General features: G+C 36.0%; 1 protein-coding gene across 3 annotated transcripts in view; it reads right to left on the bottom strand.

The window, feature by feature from the left end:
* SGCZ (sarcoglycan zeta) overlaps positions 1 to 25,272 on the bottom strand; it is a 1,098,717-nt gene that overhangs the window by 741,914 nt on the left and 331,531 nt on the right. Inside the window, exon 1 of one of the 3 annotated variants that reach the window (XM_045455211.1) lies at positions 10,801 to 11,219. The exons of the other annotated variants lie outside the window; for them this stretch is intronic. The gene's annotated coding sequence lies outside the window, so the exon portion shown is untranslated. Of the gene's footprint in view, positions 1 to 10,800; positions 11,220 to 25,272 lie in introns of those variants that run through there. 3 annotated transcript variants of the gene reach the window in all.

Below are 25,272 nucleotides of genomic sequence, written 5' to 3'. Positions count from 1 at the left end.
TTAAAATTACTGAAGACCCCAAGAGTTCTTGCTTATGCATGTCATTTATACTGACCATCTACTAAATCAGAAATTATTTAAATATTAACTTAGTAATTTGCTTAAACCCAGTAACTCATGAATGTTAGCACAAATAACATTTCATAAAAAAATATTTTTCAAAACAAAACAATTAGTAAGACAAATGGCACTGTTTTACATTTTTGCAAATAACTACTTACTAGAAGACAGCTATAGTATTGTGTCTACTTCTGTTTTCAATCTGTTGAAATGTGTTGTTTTTGTTAAAATCTGAAAACAATCTGGACTCACACAGAGGTAAGTTGGATACAAATGGAAGAGGGAAGACTATTTGGAACTTTTCAGCCTATTTTGGATATGCTTCTTTGATATTATGACAAAACTCAACAAGTGGTAGTTTCCTAAAGGTTAGTTGCAACATGGAATCTGAAACCTACTGATAAGCTTTCCTACTCTGTTCCATGAAAACCCTCGGTTTACCTTGCACTTTGAGTGAATTTTTACCCATGTCTGAATTTGTAACATGATACCTTCGTCATCTGGAAAATACTAGTTCTGTGACTTATGCCAATTTTGTATGGTTACACACTTCATTACACATATTAAAGCATCAATATGAGGCAGCTAAGAAGCTCATGATAGTTAATGTAGGTTTCTGAAAATTACAATTTTCATATGAAAGCTCACAGTTTATCTCTGATAACAAATACTATGAATTGTCCTTGAAGTGACAGACTTCCTTCATTCACTTTTGAGAAAATGGCCTAATAGCCATGTCTGAGTAACTTTTCTGTTAATATTCTTTTAAGTAAAACAGTATTCCATGAGAAAACCAGAAAGCTCAGCTCATAGGCCATACAATCCCTAAGCTCTTTCCCTAATGACGGCCGCTCTACTCTGGTACTCAGTGCAAGGGCTGTATGTGGATTTTTCATTTCATCACACAGAGCATTAAGCACTTTTAGTAAAAATTAACCACTGGAACTACTGAATCAAACATATTGTTAAGTGAGAGTGTGTAGCAGTAAACAATATAAGGACCACTAGTACATATCAGTGCTGTTCCCTTGATTCATGTCAACAAGCTAACAGCTTTACCTTACTTTTGCATCATCAGTGAATGTGGTAGCAAAGTGAAAATGGCAAATAATACCTTATTACTATTATAAAAATAATTTTAAGCCTGAAGACCCATGAAGGAGTCTCAGGGACACACTGGGGTCTGCAGACTACATTTCCCAGCTCTGATCCACTAACAAGATGAATAGGCAGAAGCTCTCCTTCCACCCATGAAAACAATGCCTATAGGCTCCACATGATGAACTTTCACAACTAATACCCTCTTAACACTTCTGCTCCCAATAGTTCAATTCTATACCCAGCAGTGTCCCCTGGGTAAACTCTGTCATATATGTTGCATGTGGTCTACCTATTGTCATTATTCTACAAATTAATGACATATTGTGTAAGCCAGTGAAATACAAGTGCAAAAGAAAAAGAATTGAAATCACAATCTAAGTTCCACAAATGGAGAGATTTTTATCATTGAATTTACTACTGTATCCCCAGCCCCTCGAGCAATGCCTGACACATAGGAGACATGTACTAAATGTTTAAGGAATAACTGATCTGTTGTTTCTTTGAAAATAAGGGGAATCTCTTGAATGCCTTTTTTTAAGGCAAATAATGTGCTGGAAAAACAAGAGTAAAAGAAAGAAGTGAGAAAAATCTAAGAGTCTGTAATCTCACTGTTTTATGGTCTTGCTCTAAGGATATGGAAATTATAAATCAAAGATACCCTAAACATGATTTATCCATAAAAGTTGAAAAATTACCCCCATTGATTAAAAGAAAAAAAAATTCTATCAAAAGTCTTTTTATTTATTTCTCATTTACATTCTGAGGATCCCCTTCATCATCAAGTATTCATCAAATTCTGCCAGTATTTCCAGGAGCCCTTAAATTTGTAAAAACCAAGGGCAAATTGATGCCAGCAACATTTCACCTTGCTGATGCACCACCACCATCTAGTGTCAATAACTGGTAACTGCAAGTTTTAGTCCACAGACCCTTGACCTTGGCTTCATTTAAAATGTTGGAAGGAAGGAAGGAAGGAAGGAAGGAAGGAAGGAAGGAAGGAAGGAAGGAAGGAAGGGAAAGGATGAAAAGAAAAGAAAAGGAAAGGAAAGGAAAGGAAAGGAAAGGAAAGGAAAGGAAAGAGAAAAAAAGATGTACTGAGATGCAAAATCAATGTTTCTTGAACTCCCTTCTACAAGTTTTGAATCACCTTGATGGGAGTTTCAAATTTCATATACAAATTATATTTTGAGACTTAATACTGTGTTTAGGGTATCCATGTTATCATTCTAAAAGTTTTTATTCTGGGACACCTGGGTGGCTCAGTCGGCTAAACATCAGACTCTTGATTTCAACTCAGGTCATGATCTCATGGTTCATGAGATCGAAACCCATGTCAAGCTCCATGTTGAACATGGAGCCTGCTTCAGATTCATTCATTCATTCATTCATTCATTCTCTCTCTCTCCCCACCCCCACCCTCTCACCAACTCACACACTCTAAAATAAAAAAAATAAAAAATAATAAAAAAAAAAAGTTTTGTTCCATCTCCTTCTACTATTTATCTTTTCGGAGTGAAGATTCACTTTGTGACCACTATGTATTTGCTCTTGAGTAATAAGAAAAAAGGATGAATGACAAGGTTGACCTAACTTGTACATTTTAGCTAACACTGTTGAGTATAAAAGCATAAAGTATACAATAGGAAGTATGATAACTTCAGTACTGTGGGGTAATAAGTGACATAAATATCAGAGGTTATACACAGTTGATCTATTACAGCAAAGAGAATGCAAAGATACCAAATGATACCTGCTGGGCCTGGTGCCTCCAAGATGGGAAATGCAAATTGCCACTTTTCTTCTCATTTCATGAAATTTGAAGGAACCCCAACAATACTTTTCTTACTGAAAGTACCTTCCCTAGAAGTCTCTCTCAGAATTGTGAAATTCTACCATTAGAAGTAATTTTATGTATGGAAGTGTTGAATCACTATATTGCACACCTAGGACTGATATTACACTGTATGTTAACTAACTGGAATTGAAGTAAAAACTTAAAAAAAAAAAAAGAAGCAATTTTACATTTATAATGGCAATTTCTGCTAGAATGTTTATTCCTAAGGAAGAACCTTGTCAGCTATTTTAAGCCCTTAATAACCTCTTGATACAGTTAGTTAGCTGAAAGTTAGTCTATGCCATTCACACTGTCACAGGGAAGCAGGCCACAGGTCTGGAAAGCTGGAGGTCAACAGGCAGATGGGAAGCAGCTAGGAGATCCAAGGGAAGACTGGGGAAAGGAGGGCAGAATGTAGGAGCATGTGTTTTCTCAGCACTCCTGAGAATATCTGATTTTGCAGCCTGGATCCTTCCAAGAAGATTCTATATGGCAACATTAAATCCTTTTGAAAACCACACTATCCCTAAGTTCATTAGCTCTATAGGCTTTACGTTAAAAGTAGGACAATTTTTAAACTGATTATTAAGCAGCAGTTTGAATCTAGGCTCAAATGCTAATGTGAAATGCAAGGGTGTGATTAAAGATTCACACGGGCAGCACATCCCCTTAGTGTCTGGCTGCATTTGCTAAGGGCACGTTTACCCGGTTAGTCCTGCAATTGTCTCAGACCTGTGGCCCTATCCCAGGGGAAGCCTGAGGGAAGAGGACAAACATTAAGAGTCATCACTCTTTCTGTACCAGGGATAGCTTCATGGGCATATGAGCAATGTAATTGTACAGGGCCTCATGCTTGGAAGGGTACAACCCTTGGTTTAATGCTCAGCTGTTTCTACACTAAAATTCTTCTGAGCCTGAATTTTTTTAAGTGAAATCCAATGGTATAATAGACATGCACTTATGCAGATGAGCTACTCACACTATGCATGTCTGCCAGCTCTTGACTTCCCATTCAAAAATAGTGTATCCAATGCCCCTTGAGCACAGAATTCCAGCAGGCCCATGATGCCTGGGAGTTCAGAAACACTCAAAGTGAATCCAAAATATAGATATTACATCTACGATGGACTACCTTTCCATTACAACTAAAACTTAATTCCAATGAAGAAAACTCGTTTGTAAGAAACTTGAATGGCCAAGAAACCCTAACATGTCCACTCTTACATTTTTCCCTTATATTAGCCATCCACTAATGTTGAAAGTGATGACAAAGGACAATGTGGGAGGGGCGCCTGGGTGGCTCAGTCCGTTAAGCATCCGACTTTGGCTCAGGTCATGATCTTGCTGTTTAGAGTTCAAACCCCACATCAGGCTCTGTGCTGACAGCTCACAGCCTGGAGCCTGTTTCAGATTCTATGTCTTTCTGTCTGCCTGTCTGTCTCTCTCTCTGTCCCTCCCTCACTTTCACTCTCTCTCTCAAAAATAAACATTAAAAAAAAAGTCAGGTTTTTTTTTTTTTGTTTTTTTTTTAAAGAAGGATGTGGGAAGAGGAAAAACCACAGTCCCTTCTTCTTTAGGTTTTTCCTTACTCATCAATAAGTTGAAGGTAAAAGAGTGTTGGTAGTCTGTATGTATTACCTATATTCACTATGTGAAATCAAAACAGTAGAGATTGTTTTATGTGGCATTTTCATTTTTCTGGTAAGAATGAAATACACATGCCCATATAAGCTACAAAATGCAAATTATACATTTTAGTGATGTGCATAGTTGGCAAATGTTCTTATTTTTATATTTAAAACAGACACTGCACAACATAAACAGTAAAAATCATTCTAATAATTTTTTTTATATATCATGACATTAACAAATAAAATCACCTTGATAAGTTGAAAGCCCATTGAAGAAAACCATGTGTATTTTGGAACCTTTAATTTCACATTTTCCTTGCCTTTTGAACAAAGCCCCTTTCATTTGCACTTTGCACTGGGCCCCACAAATTATGTTCTTTACACTTAGTAGTGTTCTTAACTCTCTCAGACCAGTTATGATATTCCTTGGGGAAAAGTCAGCTGTAAAAATATCATTTCTTTTTGGTGAAGGCTAGAATCCTTTGTCCTCTGAGAGCATGCCCTTCCTCTCCAAATAGGATAAAAGATGTATTACATAAAAATTAAAATGTTTACTTTTGTTTATTCATATTCAGAAAATCTGTGTTCTTCCTGTAAAGACGCATTTAGAGAAAAAACAAGAGACTTCTTTGTTTCTAATTTTGGAAATAGAAATTTAGTTTTTACTGGAGTAAAACAACAATGAAGACACGTTTTTTTCTGGAGCAAAATATTCTATCATATCCAGTGTACTCTATGTTAAGATATTTGAAGAGACATTGATAGTTTGAGACCACCAAGACCATTTCAATGCTTTCCCTTTATTCACATTGGAAACCAAAGCTGAGAATATGTGACTTCTTTGGTGCTCACCTCTTCTGAGGACATCTCCCCACCATTTCCTCCACACTCTGTGCAGAGCCTGATGCAGGGCTCAGGCTCACCACTGTGACATCATGACCTAAGCTCAAATCAAGAGTCAGACACTCGACCAAATGAGTCACCCGGGTGCCCCTGAATGTGCATAGTCTTAATGCACCGATTGTTTGAGGATGCTGGCAAGATGAAATAAATTTAAAAGTATGTCAAGAAATAAGGCCAAATCTCAGAGTCAATTCATTCTGTGAAACAAAAACCACACACACAAAAAAAGCAATCATATTGCCTTTTTATATAAGTGGTATGAGTACAACTTTAAAAACACTTCTCAAACATACTTTTGTTTGGTCTCAATACAAAATGACTATTGCAGAAACAGTGTAATTAGGTGAATAATGTAATGATTATACTCAAGAACAAAGTCACCTTTTTTTCCCTTTGTATACTGATGACAGCAGGAAATGTATGAACACAGAGAAAACTTGCTTTACTCTCTAAGTATTATTCTCTCCTCCGGAGTGGAGCCACTGAGGACAACAGTCCATCAACCCATGACGCCACCCTAAGGAAATAATACTTTCACCTTCCAAGTAAGTACAGCTTCTGCTTTCAGAAGCAGCTCACTGTCTGCTATAGAGCAGATATGCATCAAAGTTGACTTTCAACTTGTGTCTCCCCAAGTCAAAGGGAAGTTAAAGGGAAATAAAACTAACTGATTTTTGAAAATTACACTGATCACTGACATTACTGCAAAGTTACAGGATGAATTCATCATAGGGTTCCTTACTCACACATTTAAAAGATCAGAAACACTCACTGGCCCAATGTTACACAGCTAGGAATGGGCAGAAGCAGATCTTCCAGCCTGGCCTGACTCCAGTATTTATCCATTTCACTCCTCTATGCAGCTGCTCATATAGACCAACTTGTTGCCCTGCAAGGGCACTATGATTCTCATGGGTAAGCATTTATGCAAGCCCCTGTAATCTAAATAGTAAGGTTTCTATTTGCTTTAATTCCAAACAAGTGATTGAGTTATACAGAATGAAAATAAAATTAATACTGATTATTCCTTTCAATTGTTAACATTTTTACTGCTTCAGTCACCAATACAGTATTAAACACTTCAAAGTTGCTAAGAGACTAGATTTTAAGTGTTCTCACCACAGAAACAAATAATTATGTGGTATTCTACAGGTGTTAGCTGACAGTATGGTGGTAATCATATTGCAATATATAATGCAATATATAAATGCATCAAATGAACACCTTGCACACTTTAAACTTACACACAGTGTTATATGTCAATTCCATGTCATTTAAACAGAGAGGAGAGAGAGAGAGAAAAAGCAAATATATCAGACCAGGGCAATCAATACTCTTTAAGAAGAGGTTTTTCTCTATTAAGTGAAGTCTAAGCCTGTATGTTATTATTTTCTAAGATTATAAAGGGCTTCTCCTGATAAAATGATGAACTATTCAAGAATAGAGACGCTGCCCACCTTTCTAATGTGGCTAGATAGATTAAATTAACCACATGCTGTGAAGACTTAGTTATAAATACTGGAAATACAACAATGTACTCAGGGGCAAATAGTGCCTTATACTGGGAGGGGGACAGGATTTCTTTTTTTTCCTGTGTGAACATTTACCACTTTATAGGGTGAAAGAAAAGGGTGACACTTTGTTCAGTATAAAATACTTCCAAATATATTCAAGAAATTGCAAACTATTTATAGAAAGGCTTTGACAGGTTTGAGGGAGAATTCAACCTTCTCTTTGACCTCACCAATTCCCACATCAATATATTTCCCTATGGCACAAAGGTACTAAATTATCATTTCAATATATTCTTAAACTAAAAGAACATCTAGGAAGTAAGGACAAAAACACTGAATCTTCAACAATGTCCACCATACATTCTAATGTAGTAATACCTGAAAGTCCATTATTACTTCCTAGCATTTATCTTTACTGTATTTTTTCCTATTTTGCACTATGCCCATTTTCATAAAAAAATTTGCCATTCAGCCTCACATTTTGTCACTTCTTCAAAAACTGTAAACTATAAGATAGAATGACTAAATGTGAGCATCAACTTTCTAAGATGTAGATGTTTATGTCTTTGAAAATCTTTCATAAGTTTAGTCAGATGTAATTATAAGTTTACTCACATACCTTTCAGTATATAGCATACAATCTTTCATCTTAAAAATAACAGATCAATGGCCTGTTCCACTAGAATCTAGGGTCTAGGGTCTAGATTACTTCTGCTGATAACATTAACATGTAATAAGACTTAGGTTTGCGTTTTCTTTGTTAAAGTCAGTGAAGTGATGAGAGCAGGTGACATGCAAAAAAGAGAAATTTTACAATGATCAGGAAGACTTTTCCAACTCCAAAATTCAATTAAATTAATAGAACCAGATGACTGACTTTTGTAATACAGTATTTATCTCCCAGGGGGAAGAGAAACCTTGAATACGTAGTCAAGACCAGACAGGAGTAACTGAAATTACTTGTAGATCATGATTTGTTTTAGATTTTTTTAAGTCAAAAACAAAATTCATTTTGTGAAACAAAAAGTGCATAAAAATGCATCTGTATTGCATTTTTGTAGAAGTGGTATTGGGTACAACTTTAAAAACATTTCTCAAACATACTTTTCTGTTTGGTCTCAAGACAAAATGACTACTACAAAAACACTATAATTACACGAAATAGTGTCTTTATACTTGAATTCATACTTAAATTTTTTAAAATTCACTATTTTTAACAAAATATTTCTACCATTTTCCTTAGAATTATCACAATGTAAAATAGAAGGAATAGATCAACAAACGGCCAGAAACACAAAACTTTTTGCTAAACACAGAAAAAATTAAATTCTCCTCCTGCTCTAGTCCGTTTTCTGGCTTATGGTATTGCCAGTCACCCTGTGGTGAGGACTAGAAGACACAAGTGTCTCTTCCCTCTCATTCACAATCTCTATCTAGTTATTCTGCAAATTCTGGAATTGTCCTCCCCATACAACATTTCAGTCTGTTCCTTCTCTTCCCTTTCCAATGCTGCTAGCACAGTTCAATTCTTTATGGTCTTTCAGATGGACTTTTATGAAACTTTCTGTCTGGTCTCCCTGGCTTTGCTTCTCTCTGTCCTCAAATCCCTCCTACACTCTGTTGCAAGTTTTGGTCAGAAAAACAATATAGTCACAATATTCAGTTACTGAAAAAGTTTAATGGTTTTCACTCCCTATAAAGCAAAACGCAGTCTCCTCAGCAGTACATTCAAGGTCCTTTCTCATTGGACGCCAAGCCACATCATCATTCCTTTACCTTCCTCATCTAATCACATAGTGTCACTTGTAAGGCTCTTCTGCCCCTTAGTCCAGTTAAACTCTGTTCTGTCAGAAAACACCCCATGATTCATAATGATCCTGACATTTTCCCCCATGCATTTCTTTTTAGAAAACTGCATACCCCATCTCTTTATGATGTCTACCATTAAAACTAAAGATTTCTCCTCTGAGTTAACTGCCTCTTCCTCTGCCAACAGAAATGATGCACAATAAACACCTATGAATTCCTCAATCTCTGCATTATTCTGTTGCCAAAGAGCTGGCGAGGCCTCCTGAAAGGGGGGATGGTGGTAGTGGTGTCCCTGTTTGTTCTCTGACTGCACATACAGGCGTCACTCATCTTTGTGCACTCCACGATGTAACCCAGAGCCTAGCATAACGTTCTGGGGGTCCTTATGTACTTGAAATCGGTAATGGATCAGGCCAAGAGATCTGCATAAAGACAATGCTTAATCCAAAAGAGTTAAAGACAGAAACAGGATAATCTACAAGGAGCTCTGGGACTTAAAACCTTACTCTCTCTCCCTATTTTACACGCACTTAGGGAGCTAGCTAATTAAAGAAATCCTCTGGAGAATTTCTTGTGAAGGAAGAATTCTTTCACAAAGCAAATAATCAACCCTTAATTTACAAAGTACTTATGGAGTTAGGTGCCTACAGTATCATCAAATGGCATTTTAGGGACCCCTTGTCATTGTCTATGTAAGCAAGTAACTCTAAAGGAATCTTTAAGATTCTCAGAAAATTGGGGAGTAAGTGATTTAAGCTCTTAATTTTGATCTTCTATAGAAGAGTATAATAAGGCTTTACTTGCTTTCCTATTTAAGCTTTAAAACATAGAGTACATCAAAGAATCTCCACAAGTAACATTGTATTATTACATTTATTTTATTTCAGGCAAAAGGCAATAAAAAGTTGTCTATGATTAAAATAAAGGGTCTATTGTGTTATTTATAGATCTTTAATTTGGGAGCAAAATTTTGACACTTCTTTCTCAATCTAAGTAGTGATAATTTTTTTTGAAAAAACTCTACTGTGAAATTTGTTGTTGCTGTTTTTAAATGATTCTCCAACCAGGGGCAGATGAACTGAATTTTTACTATGAATTAAGATTTAAAGTTTTACTTTTGAGTATTTTGTCACCAACATTCCTCAGATTTTGAAAACTAGCATGTCTATTATTTTGGTGCTATGTATATAAGAAAGAAAAGAACACACACGCACACACACACATCTGTACTAGTTTACTGGCCCTATATTTCAATAGGGCAGCTCCAGATTTTCCACATAGAACTGATTTTGGGGGTGGCAATTTTCCTGGGGCAAGATGAAACAGAAGCAGCATCAGGATACTGCCCCAAAGATGGAGTTTCGTGGTAAGTACAGTTTTTTTGTTGTTGTTCTTTTGTTTGTTTACCTAGGATACGTATGTATGTGTACTTGGGGCGGGGGGAGGGGACATGGTTAGGGGACAGTATTTGAAATTCTGTAAAAATGAAAATTTCCACAAACTATTTCTTGGTTTCAACCCTGGTATGCAATTTCTGGGCCAATCTCTTTCACAAACACTATTTTATATTTTGCTTCCCTCCCTCCCTCCCCCACTCCTGCCTTCCTCTATTTCGTTCTTAGAAAAGCAAAAAGATAGGTTTCTAAAATTTGTGTATGAATTACATGTTAAAAAATAAAATTGAATTGCCTGAGGAGGTAACATATGGTGAAAACCTTTAAAAGAAAAATCCTATAGAACATGTAAAACTCTCCATATTGAAGTCCCTGCCTACCTCCTCAGCATTATCTCTATATACTTGGCTAATTTCAGTTTCAAGATTCTGTCAAACTGTTTCACACGTCCATGCCTTGGCATTTGCCATTTTCATTGCCTGGAAACCATGTATTCACTGAACGTTTCTACTGAAATCTACTCTGTGTGAAGAATGGTTAAAAAAGATACTCACGCTTGCTGCGCACACAGGACTTGGTGTCCATCCTCCCTGGCAAATCCACGGTCATCCTGCACCTTCTGTTTCTTTCTCTGACATGTGTTCCCTGACCACTGCAGGCAAGAGTGGAGACACTGGTACAGCTTTTATGTATCTTACAGCGCTAACTGAAATGTTTTTCGTGTGGTTATTTTACCTCCCTGAGTCTCTTACGAAACAGTGAACTTTCTCTCTCTCATTTTTGTATCATTAGTATACTGCTCAGCACTGCATGAATTAATTAATTTAGTGACTAAATTGAGGTACTGATTTTTCTGGAGAGAGTACACTGAATTTCAATTTGAATATTGTTTTACACGTACTAATTCAAGCCTTGGCAAAGGACATATTTATATGAAAGACAATTCGCACAAAACTTTAAAATGTGAAGTTGACGAAACTACAATAAATATAATCTCCTACATGAATGTATCTTCTTATAATAAACATCAAAATTCCTCAATTTTGCTACTTGAAATATAAGCATTATGATGTTCTTCTTCTGGTGTTCTCCCAAGTAATCATAACTGTTACATGATTCTGTCTATATATGTGGTACTTTTATTACAAAGGTGGCTAGAATTACTATCTAGAGTGGTTAAACTCTTCAGAAGAAATACACTATTTAATTCAAAACTCACAATGGTAATAGCATCTTCTATGAAAGCTGAAAAGTTGGCCTTGGGGAAAGAAGATGCCTGATTCTTTATGAACAGAAAGTAGCTTAGAAATTTGTAGGCAGTTTTTTTTTTTTTTTTTTTTAATATTAATCCCAGTGTAGTAAACAGCTCTTTAAACCACACAATATCTGTATATACGCATTAGATTTCAGTGTAACCTAAGGGCACCAGAGACCCTACTGGGCTTGAGCCCTCACCTAAACTTTCTTGTCCCGCTTAAAAATATATTATTTTAAATAATAGAGTAGGGATAAGATACATTACTGAATGTATTTTAAGTTCCTTGAATATGGCCATACTATTTTATCCATCCTTTTAATTACTCCACTTTCCATTACACCAACTTTACCAGAGTAGATTCTCAATAAATACTGCTCATTTTTATTTGGGTGTCCTACAAATAATAAAAGAAACTTGAACAAGATTCACCGCTTTGATAGTTAGAAATAAAAGAGAGGACGAATATTTAATATGTTATCATTTTGCAAATATTTGACAGATTTAATTAACTACATGTGATTCCAGATAGCCTAATAGATCATGCCCTAAACTAGGAGTCAGATATTGGTTAAATTTAATAGAAACTATTTTAATAACAGCAGTTGACTAGTAATAGAATGGGCTTAATATAAGGTATGATGTGTCCTACTGGTAGATAGTCTCAAAGAGAATGCCTGGAAAGTAGCAGATGACTACCTTTGGCTGGGAGGTTGACAAAGAAGATCTGACAGAATCCTGTGAGACTAAAACTGTTCTTTAAGCCCTCTAAAAGAGAAACAAGCATAGCTGAGTATATTCAATGCATGTGTTGGTTTATCCAATTATCTCAAAAGAGTGATACCGTATGTATTTTATAGTCTATAAATACATGTCCTCAATGTTATTGAGTTTTAAATTGCTTCTGAACAACTTTCAAGACTCCAGAGTCCTAGAGACTTCAGGACTGGTCATAAACTACTCTGGAAGTGACCATCACTTTCCCAGAAAGGTGCGAATTCCTCAGGAATTCATATACAGATGTTCATTACTTAAGATAAGAGGAGTCAGGGGCGCCTGGGTGGCGCAGTCGGTTAAGCGTCCGACTTCAGCCAGGTCACGATCTCGTGGTCCGGGAGTTCGAGCCCCGCGTCAGGCTCTGGGCTGATGGCTCAGAGCCTGGAGCCTGTTTCTGATTCTGTGTCTCCCTCTCTCTCTGCCCCTGCCCCATTCATGCTCTGTCTCTCTCTGTCCCAAAAATAAAAACAAATGTTGAAAAAATAAATAAATAAATAAGAGTCGTCATTACAGGATTATGCATTTTCAGAGGTAAAACACTTAGTTGAGTTCATGAACCTAACTCAACAATAGAACAGACTTTCTGCAATCAACTTAAGTTTAAATTCAGTCTCTAAAAGAATAAAGATGAGAAGTTAATTTTCAAAGGCATTTCATGAAGAGTTCCAGTTCCCCCAGCTAATCTTGGTCAACCAGTATTCAGATACTGATTGAAGAACACCATTTCACATTTAAAATCCCTTGGCTAGATGTATACCTAATTATGAAAAACAACCTTTATAAAAGCAAAATTAAATTTCAGAAGGGGGCTTTCTGTAATATTATTTGGCTACTACCATTCTTTTGGTTTCCTTATTGAAAGCGGGAGAAATTTATAACTAGTGGAAACAAAGGTATGAGATGCAGATATCCGTCCTTAGTTGTGCTATACTCATAAACTTTGCGACATTACACGGCAAAAATAATTATAACAAATGCTGAAATGAAAAGAAAATAGTCATTGGCTTTTGGAACTTCTGAAGAAAAAGATTAAAGTGAAGTGTCAGGAACATACTCGTCAACCAAACCTACTGTTCAGCGATTTGAGAACTTCAAACTTCATTATCTTCCAGTGACAAAGAAAAATGTCCTCTGTAATGTGATTTTTTAGTTCTCCCTGGAAATAAGTCATGCATTTCAATATCTTTGAAGAGAAAATGGTCTTATTATAGTCAACCTGTCATACTGTATTGTTTAATTAAACATAATAATTTACCTTGGACTGCTAGAAAGTCAACTGTCCAAGGCTTTTGTGTTAAATGTGACTTGGGTCATAACGGTTACCTGGAATAGTATATTATTTTTTTGCACATCTTTGTGTATTTTCAACTATAGTTTCATGAGGGAAATTCATTAGAAAACATAAATTTGTGTGGTGGGGGATGATTTTTTTTGTTTATTCATCAACTAGTATTTAAGAAACCACTATAAAGCACTGGCTTAAATTTGACTATATTTAAAGTGGGGAAAATATATATTAAAATATTTATGGTATATAATAAAAATAATATATATGCTTTATTTTATATTTTACCTATGTGTCCTTATTGATATACAGATTCTCTGGTCTACTAATATCAAACCCAGATTGAACTTTAAGCTTCCTTTCTTAAACTCAATGATATCTAAGCATAGTAAGTTTCAAGGAATGCGCTATCAGAATGGCTAAAATCAACACAAGAAACAACAGATGTTGGTGAGGATATGGAGAAAGGGCAATCTTCTTACACTGCTGGTGGGAATGCAAACTGGTGCAGCCATGCTGGAAAATTGCATGGAGGTTCCTCACAAAGTTAAAAATAGAACCATCCTCAGATCCAGTAATTTACTACTAGGTATACTAAGTATTCACCCAAAGAATACAATAATAGTAATTCAAAGGGATACATGCACCCTGATGTTTACAGCAGTTCTACAATAGCCAAATTATGGAAACAGCCCAAATTTCCATTGACTAAATAATGGATTAAGAAGTTATTATATATTATACATATTAATATATAATATAAAAATATAAAATATATAAAATATAATATATAAAATTATACACAATAATGGAATATTACTCAGTCATAAAAAATAATGAAATCTTGGCTATTTGCAATCATGTGAATGGAGCTAGTGAGTATTACGCTAAGCAAAATAAGTCAGAGAAAGGCAAATATGACTTCAGTTATACCCAGAACTGAAGAAACAAAGGAGCAAAGGGGAAAAAAGTGATAAGCAAACCAAGAAACAGACTCTTAACTATAGGGAACATACTGATAGTTGAGGAGCAGTGGGTGGGGGGATGGGTGAAATAGGTGATGGGGATTAAGGAGTTAAGGAGGGCACTTGTAGGGATGAGCACTGGGTGTTCTATGGAAGTGTTTCATCACTATATTATACACCTGAGACTAGTATTACACTATATGTTAACTAACTGGAATTAAAATTAAAAATTTAACAGGAAACAAAAATTCCAAGGTGTGCATCAGGTGAACGCATATGGGCCTAAGTATTATTCTTTGAAAGCAGAACCAGACTGTTCTAAAAGAAAAGAAGGTATATCTACTATGTTAAAAATCCAAGACCGTTCCCAAGATTTCCACTCCTTGGGTACATGCATTTTTTTTCTCCCAGTTATTCAAACAGTAATTCACATGCTGCTATGAAGAGATCTGCAGATGTAACTGAGACTCCAACTGAATCGATTTTAGAAAGGCTATTACCCTGGGTAAGCCTGAGCTAATCAGGTGAATCTATCCTTAGAAAGGATTCAGCTCTTCCCACAGAGACTAAAAGTATAGGAGGGATTCAGTGACAGGGAGAGTCTTCACTGATGGCTTTGGGGTAAGAACTGAGAGCAGCTTCAAGGAGCAGAAAGCAGCCCATATCTGAAAGCCAATAAGAGAACAGGGTCTTGATTACTACAATGGCAAGGAACTAAAATCAACCAACAACCTGAATGAACTTGGAAGAGTACCCCATGCTGCAGATGAGAATGAACCCTTTCATCACTTTGATTTTGGCCATGTGGAATTGAAGAAACAACCTAATAATGCCATGCCCCTCATCCAACTACAGAATTATGAGTTAATAAAAGGGTAATGCTTTATGCTACTCAATTTGTGATAATTTGTTACAGAGCAAGAGAAAGCTAATAATATACCATGTGGCTAAATAGACCATCACCATTTTAGATAAATGAAATGTGTGGGGCTGTTCTGAGGCTCAAATCAGAATAAAGAATTGATTTGAAGGTAATAATTGACCCTCAGACTTATAAAAAGCACCTTAATTAACCAACCATTCAATTGGGGCATAAAGTACAAAGACAGTGTGTTAGAGTGGCTAGCAATGAAATCTTGAGCAAGACACTTAACCACTTTCGAGTGCAGTTTCTTCCCCTATAAAAGCTGGTCTCCTCTGAGATTCCTTTCAGGTCAAGGCATCTAAGATTTAAGTAACTGGTAATAAAGTGAATCAACTGTGATATGGTAGAAAGAATATAGTACTAGGAAAAAGGAGAAAAAGACTTGGGTTAAATTCTATGTTATAATCAAGCCACATGATCTTGAATAGACTGTTTCATCCCTGGAAAATGGTTCAGTTGGTTGAAATGGGAAGAAACACCACTGTGACTCAAAACTCTTCATGAAGATGAAAAGAGTTATTCTGAGGAACTGACTTCCAACATGGCAGTGAGGAACCTGATGATCTCCTTCTCTGAAACAATAAAAATATGGGCAAAACAACTACTATGAACCATTTCCAAGCTCCGGTAATTAACAAAAGCCACAGAACAAATAAACCAAATCATCTATTCAAAAGAAACTACTGAACCTGAGTAAGACAGCAGATCTCTGTTGTTTTAACTTGGGATTATTCTCATCTCCTCCTCTTAGCTCAGTGGTGTGGTAGTCAAAAGCTGGCAGCTTTTACAGACAGTGGAGACATCTAACCACCTTAGAAACTCTGGTAAAAGCCCCATCCCCAGGGCACACTTGATACTTTGTCCAAACCCTTGGATCTCTGTGGAATGCACAAATATGCAGAAGTAAAACAGAACACTCCTCAATAACCATTAAGTCCAAGAAGAAATCACAGAGGGGGAAAAAAAATGCTTTGAGATAAATGAAGGCAACAACACAACATTCTAAAACTTACAGGGTTCAGGTAAAATCGTGCATGGAGGGAAATTTATAACTGTAAATGCCTGCATTAAAAAGAAAGAGGGGCGTCTGGGTGACTCAGTAAATGAAGCATCCGACTTCGGCTCAGGTCATGATCTCACAGTTCAAGAGTTCAAGCCCCGCGTTGGGCTCTGTGCTGACAGCTCAGAGCCTGGAGTCTACTTCAGATTCTGTGTCATCTTCTCTTTCTCTGCCCCTCCCCCACTCTCACTCTGTCTCTCTCTCTCTCTCTCAAAAATAAAACATAAAAAATTTAAAAAAAAAAAAAAAGAAAGAGAAAGAGAAAGCTCCAACCAACATCTTAAACGTGGGGACCTAATATTCCATTTTAAGAAACTAGGAAAATAAAGCCAACTTAACCCACACAAACAGAAGGAAGGAAATAACTAAGATTAGAAATAAATGAAATAATGAGCAGAGTAACGGATAAAATCAGTAAGACCAGAAGTTAGTTCTTTGAAGAAATCAAAAACTCCCTATACACCATCAATGAGCAACCTGAATATAAAATATAAAAACAGATTCTTAACTGATAATAATGGGAAGAATAAAATACATAATAAGTTTATGAAAGAAGTATAAGACTTCTGAAAGTACAAGTCTTTCAATACTCTGAAAACTACAAAAATTGAAAGAAATTAAAGGTTACTATATAACTGGAAATATACAACATGATAATGCAAAAGAAGACTTCACATTGGTAAGATGACAATACTCCCCAGATTGACCAAGTCAACATGATCACTTTCAGAATACCAGTGTTTTTTTTTCTTTTTTTTAGCAGATATTTACATGCTGATCTAAAATGCATATGAAAATACATGACACCAAAATAGCCAAAACCTTCGTGAAAAAGAACAAAGTTGGAGGACTCATACTTCTCAATTCTGAAACTCAGTGCAAAGTTACAGTAATAAATACATTATGATATTTCAGAGAAATAAATCCATCCATGCATAGTCAGTTGACATATACAGTCACTTGATTTGGATGAGGCTGCCAGGAAAGTTTAAAAGGAAAAGTAGAGTCATTCAAGAAATGCTGCTAGAACAGTATTTGCTGGATTGGATAACCACATGTAAAAGAATTTGAAGTCCTACCTCACACTATACACAAAAATTAATTCAAATGCATCCTAGACTGTAAGAGCTAAAACTGTATTATAACTCCTAGAAGAACAAATACGAATTAATTTTTGTGATCTTGGTTAGGCAATGATTTCTTAGTTGTGATGCACAAGGTAGAAGTAATAAAATAAAAACAGATAAATTAACTTCATAAAATCAAACAAAAAAGTTTATGTGTCAAGGACACCACCAATAAAGTGAAGAGGCAATCCGTAGAATAAGACTATTTGCTAATCGTATATATGACCAAGAATTTTTATACGAAACACATAAAGAACTCTATCACTCAACAATAAAAGGACATAACCCCATTAAAAAATGAACAAAGGAACTGAATAGACACGTCCAAAGAAAATATACACTCAATAAATACATAAAGTGATGCTTAACATCATTAATCATTAGGGAAATGCAAGTCAAAAGCACAGTAAGATAGTACATGATGCCTACAAGAATGGCTAAAATAGGAGAGGAAGAAGTGTTGGTGAGAATATAGAGAAAACGGGACCCTCATAAACTGCTTGTGGGAATGTAAAATGCTGCCACTTTGGAAAGCAGTTCCTCAAAATACTAAATATAGAGTTACCATATGATCCAACACATATATTTCTAAAGGAATAGAAAACAGAGGCAACACAGAAACTTGTGCGTGAATTTCATAGTACAGCTACAGATAGTAGGAAAAAGTGGAAACCACTTAAATGTTCATCAGTTTAATAAGTAGATAAATAATGTGATATAGCCAAAGAATGGAATATTATTGAGCCACAAAAAGGGGCACCTGGGTGGCTCAGTCGGTTAAGTGTCTGACTCTTGATTTCGACTCAGGTCATGACCTCACAGTTCATGAGATTGAGCTCTGTGCTGACAGTGCAGAGCCTGCTTGGGCTTCTCTCTCCCCCTCCCTCTCTCTCTCTTTCTCTGCCTCTAAATAAATAAGCAAACTTAAAAAAAAAAAATAAATAAATGTAGTAGTGATACATGCTATAACATAGATGAATTTTGAAAATACTATGTTGAGTGACAGAGGGCAATTACAAAATTTAATGCAAAATTGTATTAAATGCAATTAACATTTTGTATTAATCCATTTATAGGAAATGTCCAGAACAAGCAAATCCATGGAAAGAGAAAATAAATTAGATTTTTGTGACAATGGCACAACTTGTAAAATACACCAAAACCCACTGAATGAATACTTTAAATGAGTGAATTTTATGGTATAGGAAATATATCTCAAAAAAAAAAAAAAAAGAAAAGAAAAAAAAAGGAAGGAAGGAAGGAAAGAAAAGAGATACATCTTAGCAAAGTTGTCAGAAAAAAAAAAGTATTCCTTCTAGCCATTTAAAAAAAAATTTTAAAGTTATACAACGTAGCAGTAAAGTTACTGACACAAATATTGAATAACTTATTTGCTCTGAACTAACCAACTGAAAAAGAATTAAGAGAAAGAGAAAAAGAAATATCAAGAGTTAGGCAAGAGAATGTTTTCAACAAAGACAAGAGGTAGTAGATGACATTTGTTAACATGTACTCTCCTCAGGCACCTCCCCAGACAGACACTCTCTCCCCTGCAATAGAATTGTGACCAAGCAGAGAGCACTCGACAAGTACTACTGATGTTTCTCTGGGGCCAGAGATGGACAGTCGACCTACCATTCTACTGGAGAGCCTTTATTTAGGTCTATTTGAGTAGATAATATTATAGTTACATTTTAGTGTCTAAACCCATTATCTAATGTGCTAACATGATCTAAGCAGTTATGAAAATTCAAATTGCTTCTAAGTCCTAAGAATTGCTTAGACTTTATTTCCAAGTAGGCATCTGATCTGTATTCCTTCATACATTCCATTTTTTAAAATAAATTTCTGGCCTTTATTATCTACAAAAACATTTTAAAATAAAAGAATTAAGATTCTAAAGATACAAAAATATTAGTTTTCTATCATGTTGATCTGTGACAACATTCTCTTTTGCCATCAAATGTCAAACACAGAGGTGTAGATTCTATTTTAATTAATCCAGCTGAGTTTTGGTTTTTTTGTTTTTTTTATTTTAATATTTATTTTTGGGAGAGAGAGTGGGAGTGGGAGAAGGGCAGAGAGAGAGAGAGAAGGAGACACAGAATCGGAAGCAGGATCCAGGCTCTGAGCTGTCAGCACAGAGGTGGATGCGGGGCTTGAACTCACAAACCACAAGATCATGACCTGAGCTGAAATCAGAAGCTTAACCGACTGAGCCACCCAGGTGCTCCAATCCATCTGAGTTCTTAAGGCCAAATTAGTTTTACAATTCAAGCTTCCAAAGCATTTCTTTTCTTATAAAATCAACTGATATATTTCTTATAGGACAAATGATAATGAGAAATTGATATTCTGGTCATTTGAATGGTTCTGATGAATCTCTAGGCCTCTTCCAGTTATTATTAACACTTAAACACTTTATGATTTTCCAATGCAAATGTGGAAATAGGGACCTTTGGTAAACTAGTGCTATTCTGAATTGGGCTGTACTGAGACAGAGTTTGTATTCGATCAAACAAGACAGACAGGGCTAAGAATCTTTTCTCCTAAGTGAACAACCTGGAGGTTCCACATGTGAGGCAGATGAGCTGTTGTGGAATACGTTTCCCTCTTCCCGTGAGAGTCCTGGAGAAGTAGAAACTTTAAAGCCCTTCCTTTGGAGGCAGACACAGGTTTTCACTTGAAAGCCAAAGTAAGACATTCTATTCTTCTCTTTTTCTTTCTCCCCCCCCCCCACCCAGTTTTTAGTACTAACATCGAAGATACAAATTGGTACTGACTATTCAAAATCTTTCTAATAGTTTTCTATTTTAAGAACCTGCCATGTTTTATACAAATGCCTCTAATTTTTCCACGTTGTGCAGATAGATTATTCAAGTTAAAATAAAATTAACAACTACGACAAGAAAATAGGAGTTATTTGAATAAAAGACAAAGTGGTTGTGATACAGTTTGCCCTTGGCCTGTATTCTCTGATGTGTGACTGGCTGGGGAGGAAATGAAGTGGCCTATATACAGTATTTAAGTTGAATGTTAATATCTTCCAAAATGATGCAGCAGTGTTAAGGATACTGTTGACTTAAGAAACGTATGCATATGGAATAACTTTCGGAACAGCTTATGTCAAGATCTATAAGAGGAACAGAGCAACGGAGTCTATAATGAGAATGATTCCCGTGGTGTCCAAGAGGCAAGCACTAAATAAAGAATGGCAAAGGCAATGAAACACAAATCACCCGAGCTTAAGGAGAAAATAGCGGTAACGAGAAAAGGAATGTGATTTCTACCTCAGAGCAAGGGAAAACAGTTTGGAGAAATAGTTTGGACAGCTAATATGAATCCATTAGTGCAAGCAGTACTATGGAAGGGTGACTGAATTCTTACAATTCATTTATGTATTTCCACAAATACATAATTTTTAATTACATATTTTTAATTACTCCTGTATGAAAGTTTTAAAGCATTTCATGGCTTAAAGTGAATATATTACTTAAAAACTAACCATAGAATTAGAAAACAAAAAACCATTAAAATCAATGTCAAAATATGCATAACTGGCTAATATGCTCTTTCATATTCCAAAAAGTGAAACACACTTCAGGGAGACCTTTCCTGATTACAACAGATTGCTCTGATCTAAAGGTTTCTTAAAAATCACATACTGGTAGAGGCTATGTCAGTATATATACAGTATATGTATATACTCACACACATTACTGCATAAAAGTTACTTGTTGCATTGATGGCCTTTCTAGTTTCCTTAGCTGTTCCCAAAGGGCCCAGTGTACTGTGTACATTCCATGTCCCTCCCTGCTGACCACTAAATTCTGATTCAGATGTGTGGATGTACTTAGATTCCAAATACTTCATTAAATTGCACTTATATAACATCCCTGCCCCACCTATCAATGTGGGATTATCTCCCAATTTAGGTAAGAGCGCAAAATATGGAGTCAGACTCTTAGTTCAAGTTCTATTATTTATTAAGTGTGTGTGACCTTGACATTATCATTTACCCTCTTTGAACCCCAGTTTCACTATATTTAATGGAATAGTGCCTTCAACTTAAAAAAAATGAATGAGAATACAGTTTTCATGATATTATGCACATATTGTTTCTTTTACAGATGGATTATTTTATAAATGGGTTAATCATAATCATTTAGTGGCATAGCATCATTATCAATTAGCATGCAGTCTTTTATTTGTATTTACCTTAAATAGACATTATATTTCCTTTTGTTCTATTCCTAATTTCATTCTCTCCTCCATACACCCTGTCACTTGTTGAATTCTCCAGGAAACAGACTAAGACAGAATTTAATAGGTGGGATGTTTATGGACGAGGTGGGGGAATCCCATAGAAGAGTGGAAGGAAGCAAGTTTAAGCAGAGGGAGGACTACAACTGTGAAACAGGCCACGTCAGCCTCAGCCAACCTCAACGGGAGCTCTGGAGTTTGTAATGGCCCCTGAGTTGTCCTGCATTGGTCAAGTGGCCAGTCTCAGTGTGTCACTGGGAGTGACATCTTGGGCAAGTGGCTTTCTGCAGCTGACACAGTCCCTAAAGGGACCGACAGTTGGAGGTCCATCTGCTCACAACATTCCCAGAAACTGGAGAGCTAAGTCGTTCCTTGAGGGGACATTTGGGTAGCATGTGAGTGTCCACCATAGTCTCCAAATTTTATACATTGCAAATATAAAAAGTATTGCATTGGACATTTTGTTTTTTGTCTATTTTGCCTTCAAAGTGTCTATCGGATTTATCCATGCTGACAGCTGTAGACCTGGCTATTATAAAATCATTTTCCACACTTCCTTCTGTATAATCAAATGAACATTGCTGGTGTAACATCAGACACAACACATTTTTCGTTGCTGTGGAGAGGAGATACTATTAAAACACATCAGTCTGTTGTACACGTACTGATTAAGTCCTTGACTCAATTCACCAGTGCTCAGAGGGGCAATTCGGCCACTCCAGTTTATTCTGAGTATTTTGCCCAACAGCTGTACTTCTTTCCCTAAGCCCTCTTGTTGGGATGAGACCGATTTCGTTCCAGACATGGCACCACTCCTTCCAAGGCTTTCTTCAGCTGTACTCTCAGGTTACGTATCTCCAGTCCCACTTAGTTTGGGTTTTTTCTGCTTTCTCACCTGCCTTCACAACTGCAGCGTCAGCATCACCTGGAGTCAGGGCCACCTTTATAAATTCTCTTCCCCCAGAATGTAACCGAATATATGACAGAGAGCAAGTGTATAATAATTATGGATTCTTAATTTTTCAGTAGTTCTAATTGTATTGATTGTATCTCCTTTTGTATCTGTGTAAATTATACATAATTTTAAATAAATGGGATCACGACTCAATTTTTTTTAAAAAATTATTTTTACCATTTTTGGAAAGAAATTACAAAAAGTTTAATGCTTACCTAGCTTCTTGTCCTTATTTCTGATTTCCCAATTCAGAGGTAAACTCCTTCTCATTTTAGATACTATCTTTCAAACTACAGTTGACCTTTGAGCCCCCCACAACCCCAGTCAAAAATCCATGTATAGCTTTTGATTCCCCAAAAACTTAACTATGAATACCTACTGCTGTCTGGCAGCCTTACTGATACAAAGTCAAGTAGTACACATTTTGATTATTATATGTATTATATACTGCATCCTTACAGCAAAGGTAGAAAAAAATGTTAAGAAAATAAAATATATTTATAGTATTGTACTCTTTTATTTAAAAAAAATCATGTGTAAATGGAACTGCACAGTTCAAACCAAAGGTGCTCAAGGGTCAATTGTATTTCATGTTCTGACATGGAGTAGGAAGTCTAGGAGCCTCCCTCGTCTCATTGTTGGCCTATGTGTAAATCACAGAGCACAAGGTATGAACCAGAAGGAAGCTCCTCCTATGTTTCTCACCTTGGAATCCTGGGCTGTTAAGGGGTTCTTGAGTGGCCATGGCAGGGTGAGAAGCTGCAGAGAAGGTAAAACTCCGAACTCACCCCAATTTATGCTTTGATCATATTAAGTATCATTCGTGAAATATCTAGAATATTTTTAAATGGACTTCCCTGCTAGAGAGAGAGAGAGAGAGAGAGAGAGAGGCAGAGAACGTGAGAGAAAGGGAGATGAGAATTACTCATCTAATTCTTCTCTGATTGATTGAGATACACAGGCCCAGAATGGAAATCCCTTGTCCAACATCCAATAATGTTCTCCTACTTCACAATCTTCTCTCTGTACTCTTTGAAAGCTAGTTATTAATGGTTGTTTGATTACGAGTTTTAGTAGCCTTGTGTCTTCTGAAATCTTACCCAGGCTCTGTTTATAGACTTCAGCTCCCACCAGTCTATACTGCAGTTTTGACGTGGCCTCAAGTCCAGCCATATTCCTCATAGCTACCCTTGTTTGCATCCTGGTTTTAGTTTCAGTTTTTTACTAATAGTAGTCTTCTTTGTTGTTTCTGCCCTATCTTCAAATGTCACAGGCATTGACAAAGCATGTATCTGAAGGAAGGTTAGGAGAAGTATAATGATGGAAACACTGATACCTTACTTACTATATATTTAGAATAGCAATCAAGTAATAGGATATTGAATTGTAATGGAGCCAATCATTTGTTTTGTCATCCCTAAATTTCATATGGGGAGTTTAGCATAAACTAATTACTCTTGATGATTATTTGACAGATTAGTTTCAAAGACTATGGAAAGAGATAATTTGAAGCATCAGACTGAATAAACAATCACTATGTTTCTCTAAGACTCTGATTAATTCTAAATATAAATGTCTTATTTAGAATGCATTGCACTGGATATATGCAAAGCACATCCTTCCCTTAATGCCAAAAATTTTTTCCAAACCTGTCATGTTTTTGAAGTACCTTATTGGCCTGGGTCTATTGTAAGGTTTATATAGATGTTGAGTTAAGAACCAATGTTACACAATCTGTATTAATGCATTCACAATAATTATTTCTATGTTAGTATAAAGCACAAGAACTGATTTTTTTCTTTATGTAATAAACTATAAATAAATAGGATTTTTATTCTTATTCATTTTCCTTCTTACTGGGTGGATGATAACTAACATATACTGGATGTCTATTTTAGACTAGACATTTTGCATATATTAAAGTTTCCTACAAAGTAAACCTAAATCAAAATTAGAAACAGTATTATATTCATGATTTTTAAAGATCCCTCTGCTTGCAGAAAAAATGATGGGTAACTCCTAAATGTACCTAATACCAAAGATATAAAGACTTAGAATTCACTTACTTATAAAAAAAATAATAATAAAATAATTAGGCATTTAGCATACTGCATAAGAATTCATCCATTTTAGTACATATTTTTTTTAATTTTTTAACATGTTTATTTTTGAGAGGGAGCGAGCCTGAGCAAGAGAGAGGGAGCGGGCAGACAAGAGGGAGCAAGCAGACAGATGGAGGGGCAGAAGCCAAAGCAGGCTCCAGGCTCTGAGCTGTCAGCACAGAGCCCCACGCAGTGCTTGAACTCAGGAGCTGTAAGATCATGACCTGAGCCGAAGTTGGACACTTAACCAAAAGAGCTACCGAGACACCCCTCATTTTTAGTACATACTTTTACATTGTATTTTATGTTACA

The sequence above is a fragment of the Leopardus geoffroyi genome, chromosome B1 (assembly GCF_018350155.1).
Source record: "Leopardus geoffroyi isolate Oge1 chromosome B1, O.geoffroyi_Oge1_pat1.0, whole genome shotgun sequence".
Lineage (NCBI taxonomy): Eukaryota > Metazoa > Chordata > Mammalia > Carnivora > Felidae > Leopardus > Leopardus geoffroyi.
Note: the sequence above shows the minus strand (reverse complement) of the source record. Positions and strands in the feature narration are given on the sequence as shown.